This window comes from Varroa destructor, unplaced genomic scaffold (assembly GCF_002443255.2).
Source record: "Varroa destructor unplaced genomic scaffold, Vdes_3.0 BEIS01000003.1, whole genome shotgun sequence".
In the NCBI taxonomy this organism is placed as follows: Eukaryota; Metazoa; Arthropoda; class Arachnida; order Mesostigmata; family Varroidae; genus Varroa; species Varroa destructor.
Window position 1 is genome coordinate 2,432,730 of NW_019211456.1, and position 17,977 is coordinate 2,450,706.

Below are 17,977 nucleotides of genomic sequence, written 5' to 3' on the forward strand. Positions count from 1 at the left end.
GCCACTATTGGTAGGGAAGGACGTATTGAATATTCTAAATCGGATAGTGAATGGTGGTCGACTGTAGAATTGCGTTCTCCTGCTTCGTAAGTCCGAACTCAGTTACGCCACAAGGCTTCACAAAAGTTGTTTGGATTTCTCTGAGTGAAATAAGTAGTAGTGTAGCTCGTGTCGTCACTCAACGGCAGCACGCTTTTGTATCCCTCATCAAGCAAATGCGAACAGTACGTTAAGGATGACTGCGAGGACTTAACGCGCTTCGACGCCGAAGCAATTTGGCCAACTAATTCATACTAACGCATTGCGCAAGGACCCCCCGATTACTCTTGGGTAAACAAATCAGGATAATTAAAGTTCAAATAAACCTAAAAGCGAGTAACCCTCTTTTGCACCGAATAGGTTCATTCTAAAGATTTAGTGTGTGCGGGGCAATGGGGATTAGGGCTTTTCGAGGGTACTATACTGATAAGAAAAAGGTGCCGCGACACCAGATGTTTTTTTATTTAGTTTACTGGGAAATATACGGACGCGTTGTAACGCACCAAGAACAAATGCTTGTTAACACTCGAAATACAGATACCTATTAAACCTGAATTGATCCGCTTGCTTTATATCGACAAATGTTCTCCTATCGGTTGCGCCTGTTCGAGACTCAGTTCTACGAATGCATTTTTACCAGGGGTGTTTCCAAGTTATTTACTAATACTGAACCTTGTTTTTATCGCTGTTCGCAAAAATGCCGAATTTTTAGAATTTATCTTCATCTTGAGTTTGCGTTTATTGATAATCCATTAATATTATGTCCCTAATAATAAAATCTAAGTATCCGATGTTTTTTCGGCGATATTGATACTACATATTCAAAAAATGCGCCTAAGGGTTCACTTCATACATTAATGTCCATCTTTAAGGAAATATACTGAATCCAGTAGCGCTGCTGCAATTTGATCCTCAAAATGATTTTGTTAACATAAGTTTCGGCAAAGGTTTTCCTGAGCTTAAATTTCCTCTAAAAAAGATGATCTCTGCGTTGTAATTTTTGAAGGCACCCTAATTGCAACGGCTTGTTCTTATGGATTTATTTACAACGCTAGTAATATACCATAGCAAGCGAAACTTTAGGCGTTCAAACCCTGTTTGAAACGATGTGCTACGAGCGGACGCACCTTCTGTCAGAAGCATGAACACTCGAGACAGCAGCGAACTAGGCACAATAGGTAATAAGAGGAGTTTTTTTCTAGTTTAAATGTGGAAGTAACTTTCCTTAAACTTAGAAAAAACGTTAATCGAATAGAGAAAAATATCTATTACTAAAGCGGTTTTTGGTATATGTGGGTTTCTTCCGTCCGGATAATAACGTGCTTGTTTTTCTGCGGTAGAGGTTCGAGGTACGAGATTCTACAAAGCTTCGAAAAGCAATTTCGACATCAAGTTGAAACTTAAACAATTTGTCTATCCATCGAGATTTTGAAAAAAAAAATAACTCAAGTTTTTGGTAGCAGTCTCTGATGAAGATGGTAGATAAAAGAGAGCCTTGTCTCGCCCAAATTGTTTTATCATACCAACAAGCGTATCTTCTCATCTGTGTCCCTTATATAAAGAGTGAACTTTGTTCGTTTGGATATTTATATATAGAACGGTAAATTTGAAATTAGTAAAGCCTATAGTTAACATTGCATGAGTTCACCCGGTTCCAGCTGTCGATCAACCGCTATGTTGAATACTACGACCCTTAGCCGCGTTACGTTCCGTGTAAGTTTAATACAAGTATAGTAAAGGTACAAACGTGCTAACTTAATACTAGGTCTTACGCTGCTACATGCTGAATTTGGGGGTTAGTATACGCGCTCTGAAATTTCAGTAATTGTAGACTGAATTAATGTGCAGGTAAACTAATCGAACAATTATATAACTTTGGGCGTTTGTTCTAAATTTTCAGTTTGGAACTGTTGAGGTCTGTTTATAAAACTACATACAGTGTCTCGTGCAACTACATAAAATACTATTAATACAACGGCATAAAATATGTTCAAGTATGTTTTTTTTGAGTGTCCCAAAGGGTCCAATTTTGGGATCAAATAAAATTCATTTCACTACTCTGTATTCGTATTAACCAGAGCTACTCGCAGCTGCTTAGCTTTGGCTTCGTGATTTTTCAAACTGCTTCCCTGTAAGTTAACTTAGGCCTTGAAGCTGTCCAACCCTTTTTAAGGCATACATTATAAATAAATTAAAATACTTATTTTGAAAATTAAACTTACAAACATTCGTCGAGAATTTGTTTAGATGCCCAACGTAGGCATCTTTTATTTTTCGTTGGCAACATTTCAATGTCTGAAGTTACATGTAATGACTAATTTTTTGTCTTTACTCCAATATAGCTCAAAGTGTGAAGAAACATCCCCGAACTTACGTTTTCCCGAAACTAGGCAGCAAAAGGATTGTAGAAAATTTTCAACACTGTCTATCCATTTTGGAGACGATATAAAACGGGGTAATATGGTGATATTATATAGAGCAACGCTCTTAGAATAAAGGCGCTATTAAACGTAGATAGCATGCTATTTCTCTATATGTCAGTGTTCGGGTCATTAAAAACCGGTTTTCCGTAGCTAACCAAAACTCTACAGTGGCAAAAAAACATAAAAACTGAATCATATCCTGGTCAATTCGCAATTGAAGTTGTAGTTTTTTTTTTCTTAAAACAGGTAATTTCTGCTTATTTTTTGTCCAATAAAATCCCGCTGAAATCAAATAATCCTCACTCAACGGGATTTTATGACAGAAACACCTCACTCAGCATTGTCCTTCGTAACTGTGTATTTTAAAACAAAGTCGTCTCGATTTGCCTAAACCGTTACAAGCCACGAAAATTACACTAAAATATAAACGAGTTACTTTGGAGCTTACACTGACAGGAAATTGTCATTTTACGTGGCAGCGGTTGGCCTCGATGACTACGATACATGGTTTTCGATCTGTATAGCCCTATTTTTCCTTATCTGACTCAAAATTATCCCTTCTTGACTTGAAAAGTTACAAACAGCATAGCATGAATGTCTTTCATGCAACAGACACAAAACTTCACGTTGCAGCGTGGAATTCTAAAGTAGGGAAAAGTCCGAGGGTTGCACACTATCTATGTTGTAAGTTAGGTTTTAACTTTAGTCCCTGCTAAATTTACATACAGTTATATTTGTCATCGATTCGACCTACGAGAAAAAGGCTTGTTTTGCAGAATAAGTGTGTCATCACAGCCAAATTCGATATCACTAGGTTAGTGAAAGCTTAAATACTAACTTGCGAAGGATCTTCATAAATTGGGTTATTCTAAGATGAAATAAGAGAAACTTGCTGATAGACAATAACAAATATGTATAAGTGGGCCTTAATAGTAGTTGTAAATGTTCGATCATTCTACTCTGTAGGATTTTTCAAGTGGATGGAAGTTCAAAGAAGTTGACGGTTCCCACACGAATGTGTGTAACTTAGCCAAACACTAAATTGGTTTAATATTATGGCGCACTTTACTCATGTTCAAAATAGGGCTTTGCATATCCCAAGTGACGAATCTATTATGAAGCCTCGGTGCCAAGCGCTGAAAAAATGGTTTAGGATGGGGAAAAAAATAAAGAAAATTGATTCCCTACATGTAGTCTTAGTTGAGAAAGGTGTAAGATAAATTACGTTTTGCAGCGGCTTCGTCAACAAGAGCCGTTTGTATAATACGATTGTGCGAAGGCATCATCGGGGCCGTATTAGGTACACCTACGGTATATATGCACGTAGATCTTTGCGGACCTGACGAACCCGATACGGAAAAATGAATGATGTTACTGATCACTGCAATTGAGATAGATATACGAAACTCAACAGTGAGAGAGCAACGTTGATTATAACGGATAGCTACAATCAGTACATCTGTATGTACGTACTTCGTAGCGTATCGAGCAAATAGTCGTAGTAAACGTGAATCGCCACCGGCCATGAAAACGTATATAATAGGAATTGTACTGGCTACTGAGTAGGAGAGAAAGAGGGACACGGCTTGCCCTAATAAATAACCTTTTGACGTAGCCGTTGTACTCTTGCAAAGGTCAAAGAAGCCATAGAAGCTGCGTACGTATAGAATTGGGTAGCAGGATGTACCTAGTCGTAGCGTTACCTGTAAATTAACAGCTCGTTTTGACTTTTATTCAGTTTATTGTAGATTTGATGTCTCTAGGGTTATAGTCAGACTCCAGTAGTAAATTTCATGTAACGCCTGTATCCGTTTTCTTTCAAATCGTAATTAATTCCTTAATAGGGGACAATTATTAGGTACAAATGTAAATCAAATACCTAATAATCTACGTAACAAACACATTCAACGTTGCTTTCTTACTTCCGTATAAACATATTATTCATCCCTTCAATTTTAACTGTTCTAACAGGTGTTATTTCGTTCCTGAGGTCGAAGTAACTTAAGCACGATTAGATATTGGACACAGTCAAAGACACGCGTATCTCTATTTCTCGGCAAGATAATATATAAGATGCTTATAGATATTACATATTTTTGGCACACGTCAAGCGGATTTGTTGTACACTCTCGGATGCGGCCTTCTAAATGAAATCGCCGAACCTCACATAATTATGCATATTTTGGTAAAATTGATCTTTTCAAGAGACCGTTCAGGATTTTTACTAATGTAGGAACAGAAGGTATTACTACAAAGCAGCGTAGTGGTCTGACTTATTTGCATAAGGTGGGTCTTAAAATCCAGAGTGGATGTTACAATAACATTCAGATCTGTTGTCGATCTGATTTCGGGGTGTTGATACCGTTGCCAAAGCGAGCTTGGCAAAAACCTTGTGTGGTGCCTATGATTTCTATAGAGGAGTCCTTAATTTCTTAAACAAACTAACCGGCGCATTTACTGCTGGCATTTCGACACCTCGAAAGAAACACATTTGTGAGGATGTTCTTACAGCGCAGAAGTACTCACCCGGTTCGAAGTTCTGGCCCATTAAGCCGTTGTGACTTCGAATTCTGAATTTTGCGCGTGCGCTCAATGTTCCATATTTGCCGAAAACTCGAAACAGTCCACCACTAATAGCAAGCTAGGTAATACTTTGCATGCAAAACGAAACGTCGTTGACTTGAAAGTTGGTCAGAAAATGTTTATGGGTTGTGATATCTTTGACGCAACGCGTATACACAGATGGGCTGTGCGGTGGTGATTATCAAAAATAGACCAAAGCCAATATAGCGTTTAATTCGTAGGTATTTTTATTGACGGAGTATATAATTGACTGTTATATACGTATTACACAATTTATGCTACTATAGAAAGTTTCGCTGTCTCAATTTGTTACGTTGCTATTTGTTGTGGGGGGATGGGGTGCCATAGCGTCATCAGTAGTGCGCGCCTCTGCCAACTTTTTCGGGGTAGTGACTACGTGTTGACAAGGTCACTAGCATTATGTTAACAGTACACATCTGTCATTTTCATAAATCAAACATGTCACTCGCTCGCACTACAAGCTGCGTATATTCCTTTATATATACGCCCTTGTACGTACACTTAATTAAACAGAACAAAAGGCAAATTATTTTTGGCAAAGTGACGAATTGTTCTACGTCTTTATCAGCAATCAAACTTACCAAAATGAAACGAGCTATCAAAGTTTTTAAATAATATAAGCTGTTTTTCACGATGCGCCCTCTAGTAGCTTGGCTATCCTAATTCGATCATTTTAACACACACAACTCTCCAACGGGATTACCTTGAATCTTGGCCAATGGTAATAGACTTGTACTTGCCAAGCGAACGAGCTACAGATGCGAGATGGTGGATCAAAGCAATTGACGTTGGATAAATAGTGATTTTTCTCTAACGTCATCGCAGAAATAATGCCTAATATAGATTTTATGTCAATGAAATTTTTAATTGAAGACAAAAATCGGTTTCAAAAAAAATATCAGACTTGTTGGAGCTTCTCCTGGAACTCCTCGACGAGCTGGCGGAGTAGAATGGCGAAGTAAAAAGTCACGCAACAAACATTATACTTAAGATTCTAGTATACCGGCTTGAAAAACAGAGTGGGAATTAGTAAATGATGTCAGCTACAGAAGCGCGAAGTATTTTCTATAATTTTTGTGAACGGCTTTTGAAACTATGCTTATTTGAAATGTGTGTAGTATACCGTAATATTTAGTCGTTCGCTGATACTTCTTCTCTTATCGCCGATGCAACTTTTGCCGAGATACTTTAATAAGTAGGAAACTTTGACGTATATAATTAACAACGTTTGTAAGAACATTTACGTCCGATCACAGTTTACATCGGTAATAGAGTTTTTGAGTCGCCCTTCTAGCATGTTATTACTCTGACATACTTATAGACTGTCTGACCGAATTTGATCACGTATAAGCTGCTTTAAGCAATATGTATTTGCGACGAATGGCCTTGCCTCTAATCATAGCTATTTATTTGGGTGTCGCATCGTTAGTTGGGATCTAATTAACAATAGTGCAGTATATAGAAGCCCCGTTATACGCGTGCAGTATACTTAGCAATAGCACCTTACCGGGCTATACGAAAATACATATTATGATGAAATCTTCCCATTCGTAGCTCGTGGCATGAGAAACATTTGACGTCAACACGATGGACAAATCGATTTTTTATCTTTACCGTATAGTAATCTTACACATATCTCCAGTTATCTTCATTCACGACCCGCGGCATACTAAATTAGAGGACGCATAAGAAAGCGTCTTGGTGAAACATATTTTGCTACTTGTCTATTCTAAGTCTATGTATATCTCTTCATATCTCATTTTTATACTATGTTGTCCTTCGAGTATCATCAGTAGATCGTATTAGTACTTCAAGTAGGTGTACGCAAATTTACAACTAAGTACATACTCTACGCGCACTATATTTATGAAGAAATAGCGACACTGACTTTTAGATAGTTAATAATGTACATTGTTAAGTTTAGAAGAACCTAGAATATTTGTATAGTGATCATAACCTAGGCATTCGTTAGGCTCAGAGTGCGCGAGCGTTAACGAGCATTATCATAATTCGTGATTTGCTCGCGGCATCTTTAGTCCGCTGATAGCGTTGTGATTTTTGTAAGAACCGCCAAAGCTTTCCCCATTAGCTATTACGCAATTTTTCCCTCTTAGATAATCCACCGCTCTTAATGAATATCGGCGCTCATCGATGTTACACCTAGACGCGCTTCCATTGTATAATCTTAGGCCAAAATAAAATGTAATTTGCCAAGGAGCTGTGGCTCCACGGCGCTTTAACTCGCCTTTATATTAATGCTCCCCAAAAACTACTCTAACTCTATTATTTGGAAACCAGACAATTATTACAGAATATGAAATGCGGCGCAGCGTCGTCTTGGTTATCGTGATGCGATTCCTTATTCTGGTGCAGTTCGAAAAAAGGCACATGTGGGAGACGGCCTGATCTTTTGTCGCCCGACTCTGATGGCTGCAAGTCTCGGTACAAATTTTATACGTTGTATTTATTCACGAATATGGCATACTTTAGGTAGCTGGCGAACTTAGAATTTTGTCAATTGTGCCATCACTGCCATGTGTTCTAATTAGAATCATAGAGAGCTAAATGTGGACTGTTTCCTAAATGAGTGTACATCGACCTACCCCATTCACACCTGTTACTTACCAAAGTGACTCTGGTAACATACGTCCATGATACAGAGATCATGGCGTAACTATAGGTGTTTGCAACTGGCGTTAGATTCACGAGAGGCGTTTGCTATTAGGCCCTCATAAAGATGCTGTTTTCGCCCTTTTTTTTGATGAACCCAGGAAAACTAAGGACCGCAGTCTTTACAAATGGATCTTATTTATCTTGGCGAAGAAGGATTACCGTACTTGCTTGAATTGGGAATCTGCGCAACGAGTCAAAACAATCTGTATTTGTAGAACCTCTTCGAGATATAGTAGATGGCGGTTGAAAGGTTTGTGTCTGCTTTTTGTTTCCAGTTTATGGATTCAGCTAAGCACAGGCTCACTTTCTATCGGTCCGATATTAGAATTAGTGAAGCTCATGAGATATAACTAGATTATTCTTCACAGGTCTTTGACTAATTAGCTACTACCATTCGTACATATCAGTTGTACCGATCCGAGCTTTCGAATTATTGTGCCAAAGCTCCGTGTCAGTTTGGCTGGATTTCTATAACAGTTTTTTTTTTATTTACATCGACCCTCTGTTTTTGCATCATTGATGTTGTGTTCTGGATTCGTTGAGCTTCACTTGCGTCGCATGAACTCTTCCTTGTATGTGAGTTCTACTATTGAATAAGAGATTTAATTTAATGAATATTTTCCGCTAAGGCAGGCTCAACCTTCCGGATTTATTGCACACGGGCTAGTGTGACGAGATATTAGTCTACTACTTTTATTTTATTCTTAGTCATAGCTGGCCAGAACTCCCACTGCCCCCCCAACGTTTACTCTGATGCATCGCTTTAACCAAGCGAATGAAAAGCGAAAAGATATTGATTTGTTGCGGTAGCCATCATAGCGGACGAGATCTAGGGAACACCTTAAGTAATTACTCCTATTCATTTCTACGTGGGTGTGTTTGTGCTATACATTGTGCTGGGTAGTAAGTATGTGTCTATTTGTGTGTGAAAAGAGATAGACTCTGTAACCAATGTCTTTGCATCCGTAGTTACTGCAGGTAGCAAAGGATCACCCATCAGATGTTTTTATTAATTTCGACCACATTAAGGCCACGGTACGGCTTGCCCAGCTACCTGTTCGATAACGCGACTATGTAACGAAGCATCTGAGTCTATGTTTCATACCAGTTGCAGCTGCAAAAGCCAAACATCGATACCTCGTTTAACGAACGCAAATACCACATTGGGTGGTAATGAATGATCAAGTCCATTTGTCAGCATTTTTCGGGAGATACTTTCATCGATATAGTCTATTCGGTGTCAGTATGGTTCACTTTGACCTGTACGTATTCTGTGTTTAGATACCACTGTCAGATACCGCGGAAATAGATATTCAGCCCCATATCCCATAGTATCTTCTTTTAAAAAGTGGCATTCATTGGCCATAATCTTATTCAGTTTATCCGCTGCCTTTGCTTGCAGTCGCCAGAACTTTTCCGGAACCTCTTTTCTGACTCCCTTGTATCTTGGGTGTGCTGCCGCTGCTACCACTGTAAACATGAAAGCGTCTACTTCCTTGACGCCATCGCAACGCAGTATGTGGGATGTTCAATACGGCCGAAGCAGAATGAGCGTTGGTGTCCGCCAAAATACCGTTGATATAGTTCGCTGCTGGTATGGCCAGGGCCATTTGCCGCCTCAGCAACAGAAGATCTTCATCCGTCCGTTCAGCGTTCGTTTGAGTAGCAGTACCCCTCTTCCATTGCCAATAAAAATTGGGCTATTGCCTCCCCTTCCCCATACATTTCTCTGCTTCCTTATCTTTCTCCACCTTTTCGTTCCGGGATGTAAGCTAGCACTACTACAGCTAATGGTAACGCACAATCATCAAACACTCTTTCAGTCATCGACCAGCCGGGTCGCTCTCGAACCCCCCCCCCCCATAAGAGAGTTGAACTGGGGAAAAGGTATTTCAGTTGAACACTCATAGATATCCCCGTATATTACACTTAGGCACGTAGACACTTGCCCGAGCTCTGGGTCTCTGAACAGTCCCAAAAACGGAACACGGAAAATTTCGTCGTTATCGTCCTTCATCATGTGCAAAGCAGAAGAGTATTCAGCAGTGCGCTTACAGGGCGAACGCAGGAATGAGGCAAGCGGGGACATAGAGGAAACAGAATTTTCAAATGACCATGTCGAGAAGCAGCAGTTGTCTTTTTAGTAGAACATACTATGTGTATATATATGTCCGCCCAAGGCAATATATTTGCTTCTCTACCAATTGACCGAATAACGTGCCAAGCCTGCACCCCTCCCGTCATTATCCAGTTCACTGTTTCAAATCTGCAGTAGGCGATCAGCTTCGGCATCAGCAAACGATATGTCGTAATCGAACGAGATTAACGATGGGTCTCGAATTGTAGTGAAGAAGACCGATACCTGCAGGTCCCGAGGTGCTTGAGGCACCCACCTCACTCAAACTAACATGTGGGATCCGTGCCTAACTCGATAGGCAGCTTAGAAGAAACGTTACCACGGCATCTGTGAGCTACCTGGCTGGCTTCTTTCACTCGCGACCAGTCTATGCAGAAATACATAGTGCGAAGAGAGGTGGCGTAAGCAACGAGGCGAATGGTACTGCTTGCCAACCGCTCTGCATTACCCTCGTCCGTTATTATCGGCTTAATCATGAAGCAGTGAGTCCATTGGATTGCTGTTAGCGTAACGGCTGTCGCCCCTTTGTGACTTTTACTATGCAGACTGAAATGTTTACGCATCCAGCGTGAAACTGCATAGCCGGTTCCCAGGAGCGAGACCGATTCAGGTGGACGGTTTAGCTCAGACATTAGCAAAGACCGAATACGGCTAAGCCGATGATAGCTCATAATATTGCGGCAGTAGATGACGGACATGTTCGCAAAAAATTATGCAAAGTTTTTAGTTATTATAAGAATCTCTCTAGCACATTAGTTTTAGAGGAAGTGCAAAGCTTCCGTGAGGCACTAATTAGAAATACTGCAGGCATCTTAGTCAGGGTATTATTGTTAGTATTGTTAGCCTTCCCTGTATGCTCGTTGCATTTTTCAGCCCAAGCAAACGGTGTATATAACTAGTACTGCAATGCAGTTTTAATGATGACTATTAAAATACTTTTCATGGTGCCATCGTACTTACTTTTCATTCTTTTCTACTATGAATTAACTGTACTTGACGAGAGATAATAAATTCCCACGAAACGTATAACAGTATAGTTCCAGTTTGCAAATAATTAGGCAGGTCACTGGGGTTAAAAAAAATACGCCGCTTTCCCTGGCGAACGTAGTCCTCCGCAATCGCGTCGAAGCAAGGCTTACTTTTAGCCGTAGAACAAACCGCTCCAGCGTGACCTGCCAAAAAAGAGGACTTTATTGAAGCTCGGTCGCCGTAGGAAAATCTGTACTAGGTCAAAGGCGTTTACCATTGAGAATGGAAGGCAATCACCCTTCTGTTCCGACTGAGAGCTCACGAAAACGGGTAGTGATGTTTAAGGACAAATTGGTAGTTGTTTGAGCAAGAATATATGCAGTTTCATTCAGCTCCGAACACACCATAGGTGATTCTTGCCACCATTGCAGTAGAGACAGTGTGGGATGGAGAAGGGGACGCTCGCGCGAACGAGTTGGCTTGCACTTCAAGAAGTAAGATATTAAGGACGGCTTGGTTAGGATAGCTACGTAAATATTTGAAGGCTCTTCAAAGGCGCATTTCAGGGAAACATCCATGTTGAATAGATATATATCACCAGTTCTACAAGCAGTATAAATGTGTTGTCCAAAAATATAGACTCTTAGATTAACGCAAGCATGCAGCCTCATTATTGCTGCATCACTTGCCTATTAAGTTGTTTGTAGCTATTACAAACCGTTTCTCATAGATATAGCATATTTTACAGAAGATCCGCCCACGGGTTTAGTTTGACATTGTAGCCACGTTCGGGCGTGCTTCCGATTTCGGAAACGCATTATGACGCAACTCAACGTGGACCCAGTATCGCCGAAAGGAACCGACAAACATGGGGCCTCCTGGATGGACGTCATTCTGATTGTTACAAAAGAGAAGCTGCGTTAGAAAACTACATGTGATTACCTACGGGAGTCACTATCCAGAATTTCGAAAGCTACCCTTGCCACAAAAAAAACTCTATCTTTTGACAAGTAGAATTAGGCCGTCCATCTGATAGCGCCTCGACAAAAGCGCTCGAGGATTGCGTCTCTTCCATAGCGGGCGCTTGGAGGGTGTCGCTCGTACTGAATAGCCGTGTGAATAGAATACTGAATTTCAATAGTAATGGCAGATACGTACTGTACAGAAATACGGAATCCTCCACGGTAGACATCTTGGATCAGCCTACATGTTCATAGTTTTAGGGACACTGTTCCTTTAGTTAACATATAAAGGGATGAAAACAGGCGGTCATACAACATACAGGCGTCGAAGATATCGACGCAAGATACCGGTACGCCGATGAACTTCAGGATTATGTTTCGAGATAGAATTATTATCTATAAAGGAAGCAGTTATTAGATCTATTTTTAAGGTGAAGTACTTTTGGAGCCAGAGTGAAGAAAACACTCGGCAAGTACACAAATGATTCCTAGATAGGCTTCACGCTTATAGGAACGAGGTCGTAGACAGTAGAAACTCATGTGGTTAAAAGGATTAGGGTCACTGAAAGTGAGCATGACATTGTTACCACTACACTCAACTCTCCGGCTACTTTACCAGACACGAAATTCAGAGTTTCCAACTGTGAAGTGCCTATCTATCGATTAAATAAAAATGTCTGTCAATAAGTTGTATTATTTTGTTACAGTGGAATCTGCAGCTAGTTAACCAAATACCGACCTTGCTAGTGATAGCTAGTGTATAATTTTGTGTAAGTTCTTTAAATTTATAGCCGTTACAAGCCTCAGAGCAGTATTAAAATTTAACTGCAGTAATTAAGCATTTCGTGACCTTCACAAAAGACGGCTACGCGAAGGCTAGTAAGTCGATGAGGCGCGAATCTCTTCTTGATAAACTGGAATTTTCGCGGCCAGATTTTGTAGAAGAAACACTAGCGCTACAAAATGCTAGTAACTTCTCTAGTAATTTTCCGCCTAACGCATATCTAAAGGCATCGACCTTTTGACTTTGGCAAAACCCGATTAGAAAATAAGTTCATTGAAGTTGGTTTTTAAGAAAAAAAGGTTGTCGACATCTTTTCTTGCTGGTTTATTTCACGCCAACAAAGTTGTTTGAAAGAGTCGAGGACAAAGGGGTTCGTTAAACGTGAAAATGTGGCCTATGGTTGCTATGATCTCCTACGTGATAACCCGGCTAGAAAAAAACCTCTTTGCCTTAAGCCTCTTAGTTCTGTCCTATACTCGTTTTTCTAATTTTTTTTATAGCTCTGCGGTAGTTTCCTTTCTTCAGCGATTGAATACCCTTCATCGATCTGTGTTGACCAATGTGATATGAGACTGAGTTTTCAAACCTTAAAAAGTTTATTAGATCAGGATATACTATGACATATGCGGTTTGAGCTTTTTAACTTTTATCCTTGATTTAAATTGTCTCATACTTTTCTCGTATTCGTTACTGTAGTAGTTTTTAATTGTTAATTTACTTATTATTTTCTGCCGCCAATTTTTTACCATTTTAGCAGCGAGTTTTTTCTTAGAACAGTTAATCCGTTTCGATCTAATATCATCACAGTGGTTTCGAAAAAAAAAAAAAAACTTTTATTTTGTGAGATGTCGAAAGAGCTACATGTCAAAAAATGCTATGTCCGCTTTCGCTGAAGAATGAACTCGCCAAATTAATGGTAATTCAAATAAAATTAAAAAGCGTTTAGAGTGCGGCCAGAGGTTTCCAACGGTCGGTTCGTAATACTTAACGAACAGAAAAGAGGCAATAATAATAAATAAAAATGGAAACGTTTTTATTGATTTAATGCACTAGAGGCAGTAGCATACGAATGCCGCAGATCGCAAACATTTAGTTTAAGACATTACTCTTTTATTCGAATGCTGTACCTCTACAAATAATAGGCCGTTTTTCATAATCAATAAACAGCGTAGATAAAAATTATATTAAAATACAATATACGTTATTTTCGAGAAATAGGCTTTCTAGGAAACGCAGGCCAAATTTTACTTAAAATAATAGAATATTTCCTCCGATTGTGTACAACTCTAACGGCACTGGCACTATTTTTTTAAACCTATCCCTTAGATACATATGCAAAAATCACACAGAGACCAATCACACCAATTCAACTAAGGAAGTTCTATATATATATATATATATATATATATATATGTACAATAAGATATCCCTTATTATATATTGTTGCATATATATGTGCCGCATTATGCAGCAACATGTTATTATTCCGTGGCCAGGCTACATAGAAATAGCATACAAGGTGAGGCAAACATTTTGATAAGTTAAAAAAGTTTATTTTTTGTATTTTGTACACATACATTGCTGTGGCGCGTTATCATATATTTAGTCGTAGGTATTTCCCCGCTATTGCTATACAAGTAACAATGCGTCGCTCGAATAAATCGTTTATTTTTTTTTATAAAGATGTGCTGCCACTACTGGGTTGTTCCTGCAGTCGATGGCAGCGAAAAGAGGGCAAGGCCGAGGCCGAGTCGCCAAAAGACTACTAAATTCAAGAATGGAAGAAGTGGTCAATGAAGGTGCGAGGCTAGCATTCGTGGTTACAGCCTTTGATAAAAAGCGTGGAGGAAGTTGCGTCTCCGCCCAATTTATAATTTTTATGTTTTAAGAGCCTGGCCAATAGATTAGGACATCTGAGATAGCGTTTGGTCCCTAAGATTGATCACACAACCACCTGTTCGGACTTACGGGCTTACCCACCCCAATAATGCTTCGAATCTGTTGTGGGCAATACAAAAACGTGGGAGGAATGTAAGACTTGTCTATCCAAGCGGTTTCCGCAAAAAGCATTGGAACGTTATGCGCGAGTTCAGGAAATGATGAGAAATTGTACGCGTTTACTCAGGAAAACCGACTTCTATTGCTTTTAAAAACAGGAAGGAATTGTGATAGTGTGTGACGACTTCGCAGGCTACCTTGCTGCAGCAAGGGTACCTTGTCGCGGGACTTAAGCACCCTAGCGAAGCTTGTACACGACTACCGAATACATCCCATTATAGGCGAGGTCAGCCATCAGCGTAGGCGGTAAATTTAACTTCTGTCTACGCTGCAGAATTGTTTCCAAACGAAGAGTCGCCGCGCTCACAGCAGCGAGGTTCGTTGCGTTGGCGTAGCACAGAACAGAGGGCCCGTTTCAAATGCCAAGCCCTTGATGGCGCTCGGCAAAGAGTTGAGGGGGTTTAAAGCGATGGATGTCAGAATCCACGTCTGAACGACATCACTGCTAGACTCGTCAAGGTATATGCTCAACGACGGATTCCTGTTTTGAGTAAAGGAAGGTAGCGATTTTGCTAATCGCGCAAATTCGCGCTGATGTTATGCCACTTGGGAAGGCAGGATAGAGTTGTGCTGATTCGGTGTGAAGGTTGGTGAAGTCCGAAAAATAGTCAGCCAGAAAACATTTCGGTGATTCGAAGACTTTGTAAAAGGTAAGAACCAGTACAGGGCACACACAGTCGTATGTTAAGACACGTGCGTCAACAGTGCGGTCGAATGCTACGGCACGTACCAAAAAAGTATTTTTGTCGCTCGTAACGTAGTAACTCCAACATGACTCATGTTGATATGGAACTTGTTGCAGCTGTCAAACAACCGGCGATGTGTTCATAACGTGCAGCTTGTTTTCGAAGTTCACAATATAAAAGTAAAGCACCTTCAAATAAATTGCGCGTCCCTGATGCTCCCGCGATTCCGTTAGCCAGCGTAGTACGTAACCGGCGTTTCTAAGCATAGAACGCAAGTGACCACTTGCGTCTCGTACTTCTTCTGGCGTCAATACTAGGGTTTCCCAGTAGAGGCCATCCTTATTTGGGAGCCGGCGAGAGCATAGCCTACGATTTGAGCCTGTTACCTCCTGTGGTGATGCGATTCATGGCGAACAACAGTGAGCCTTTCTCGTAGTGTTGTTAGCAAAAGTTGTTATTATCACGTTTTTTTTTTTATCGCAGTACAAACCCTTACCAGCAACTAAATTCCGGTTTTCACTCAAAGTCAATGATCAACGTCACTGCTTGTTTCCATGCAGATTCTCGAATATCTTGAAAGTCCTTTTAGGCAAAAACGTAAAAGGTTCTTAATCGGCTCTTGATTTAAGGGGCTCTGAAACTCATTGAAATGTTTTTTTACAGCCAATTTAATGCAACCAACGTCTTTGATATAGAAATTAACAAAAAGTTAAATAAAAATGTGTAAAAGAATGCCAATTGGCTCGTCCACGTAAGCTAAAACGGTTAATCATAAGACTCTCTGCTCTTTTTTACGCCTTTGTACTTTCTCATCTTTTTGGCCGTTATTAGTTTTTATATTTGCTCAATCTCTGGCCTGCCATCAATGGGAAATTTAATTCCGTTGAAATTTTCTGTGCGTGATGTGTTTATTAATTAACGAATTATTTGAGGGTTAAGGATGAAAGACTTTGAAAAGAATAGTTACGGATTTAGGTTACGAAATGTTTATACTGAATAAACATGACTGTCAAGCGTAACATTTGGCCGATACCATTGGCCTATGTGGTGAAAAATTGAATTGAAGTAATTGTCTTCTAAGTATCCTAAGCATACAGTGTCCTAGGAAAATTCTTGTGGCACCAGTTACTTGCTTCTCAGTAAAACCGGTATGGCTACATCCTAGATTGTTGCCTCCGCACACACAGTATACGTTATAACCGTATGGATATCTAGCTTCGCATTCGCTTCACTATCGATTGAAGCAGCAATTTCCGCATTTACAAATATACGATTAACTGGTATATCATTTTAACCAAGTTCATTACTATCGCCCTTACGAGTCTGTGAAAACAACCGTTGGTGAAAGGCAGTCATAGCGTTTTATTGACGTATAAACCAATATCTATGCATGAACAATATCTATATCTGTCCTTAAGTATCTGTCCGTTATTTTTATTAACCGTTAAATGACCGTCAGTTTTATTAGTGACGTTTAAACCCAACAGCTCCCGGTATGACTGCCCTCGCACATACTCCACATACTTCCCGAACTGGTGTCTTTCTAACCAATTCAGCAACTGGTAGAGGGTTACGTGCACTGATCTGGTCGTCTATGATAGCCCATAGATAGACAGACTTTGAATTAACGCCCCGCGTCGGCCGACCTTCATCTCTAATTACCGCTATTAGTTCCCAATGGCTAATGAGCCGTGGACCCACGCAGGCCAGGTTCGTACGAAACTTGCTTCGGAACAACTGTGGCTCCAAAGGCTCTAGCCAGCAGGCAGCGCCTATGGTTGCTGAAGGCGTTTCCGGAAAGTAAAACCGTTGTTGGATTAGTGCAGTTAGACTCAGAATAAGGGATCTGGAATCAATGCAGCCCACCTTCCTCTTCGCAGCTGTAGTACGGTATCACGTGGCGCCAAACTGGTCATGCAGCAGCGACAGCCGTCAGGCAATACCTGATTCCCTTTAAATGGCATGAGGAAAAGCCAAGCGCCGATCGTTGGGACGCCAGAACTTTCCAACCCAATTTTGTGAGCATTTGCGCAGAGACTAAATCGACTAGGGACTACAACAAGTCAGCTAGTCCGGATCAATTATGTAGTACTATTTGATGCACAATTGGACAGTATTCTTAACTACCGTTGCAGCCACCGCTACTGCCAGTCTAGCCACATTTCTCCAACTCAACTAACTGTATTTCTTTCTGTTATTAACCTTCTACGCACAGTGTGTTTATTGATCTCAGTCAGATACCTGCAGAACTTAGAAAAAAAAAAAAGAAACTAGCAGCAGTTTGAGATAACGTGACATCGCCTACACAACCTTACATTTTTCAAAAGCTAAGGCTCTTGAAGGTAATCTATCGCAAACAGTACGCATGATGGTGATGATGATAATGATCGATCGCGGATACGGGGCTGAACACGCGTGAAGTGTTCTAGTACCTATCGTCAAAGCCATATTTTGGCGAGAGGAGAAGTCTCTTGGTTTAAACTTAGGCAAATGTCAACGGCCAACGAAAAAGCCCGCGCTGCGCCTCTTCGAAAGAGTACAAAAGATCGATTTCGAAAACTCCCGGCCAGTGCCTGAAGGGACTATGCAAGCTATTACTGGGAGTTCGCTCTAGACGAGAAACAGCAGTAATCTAAAGCTAA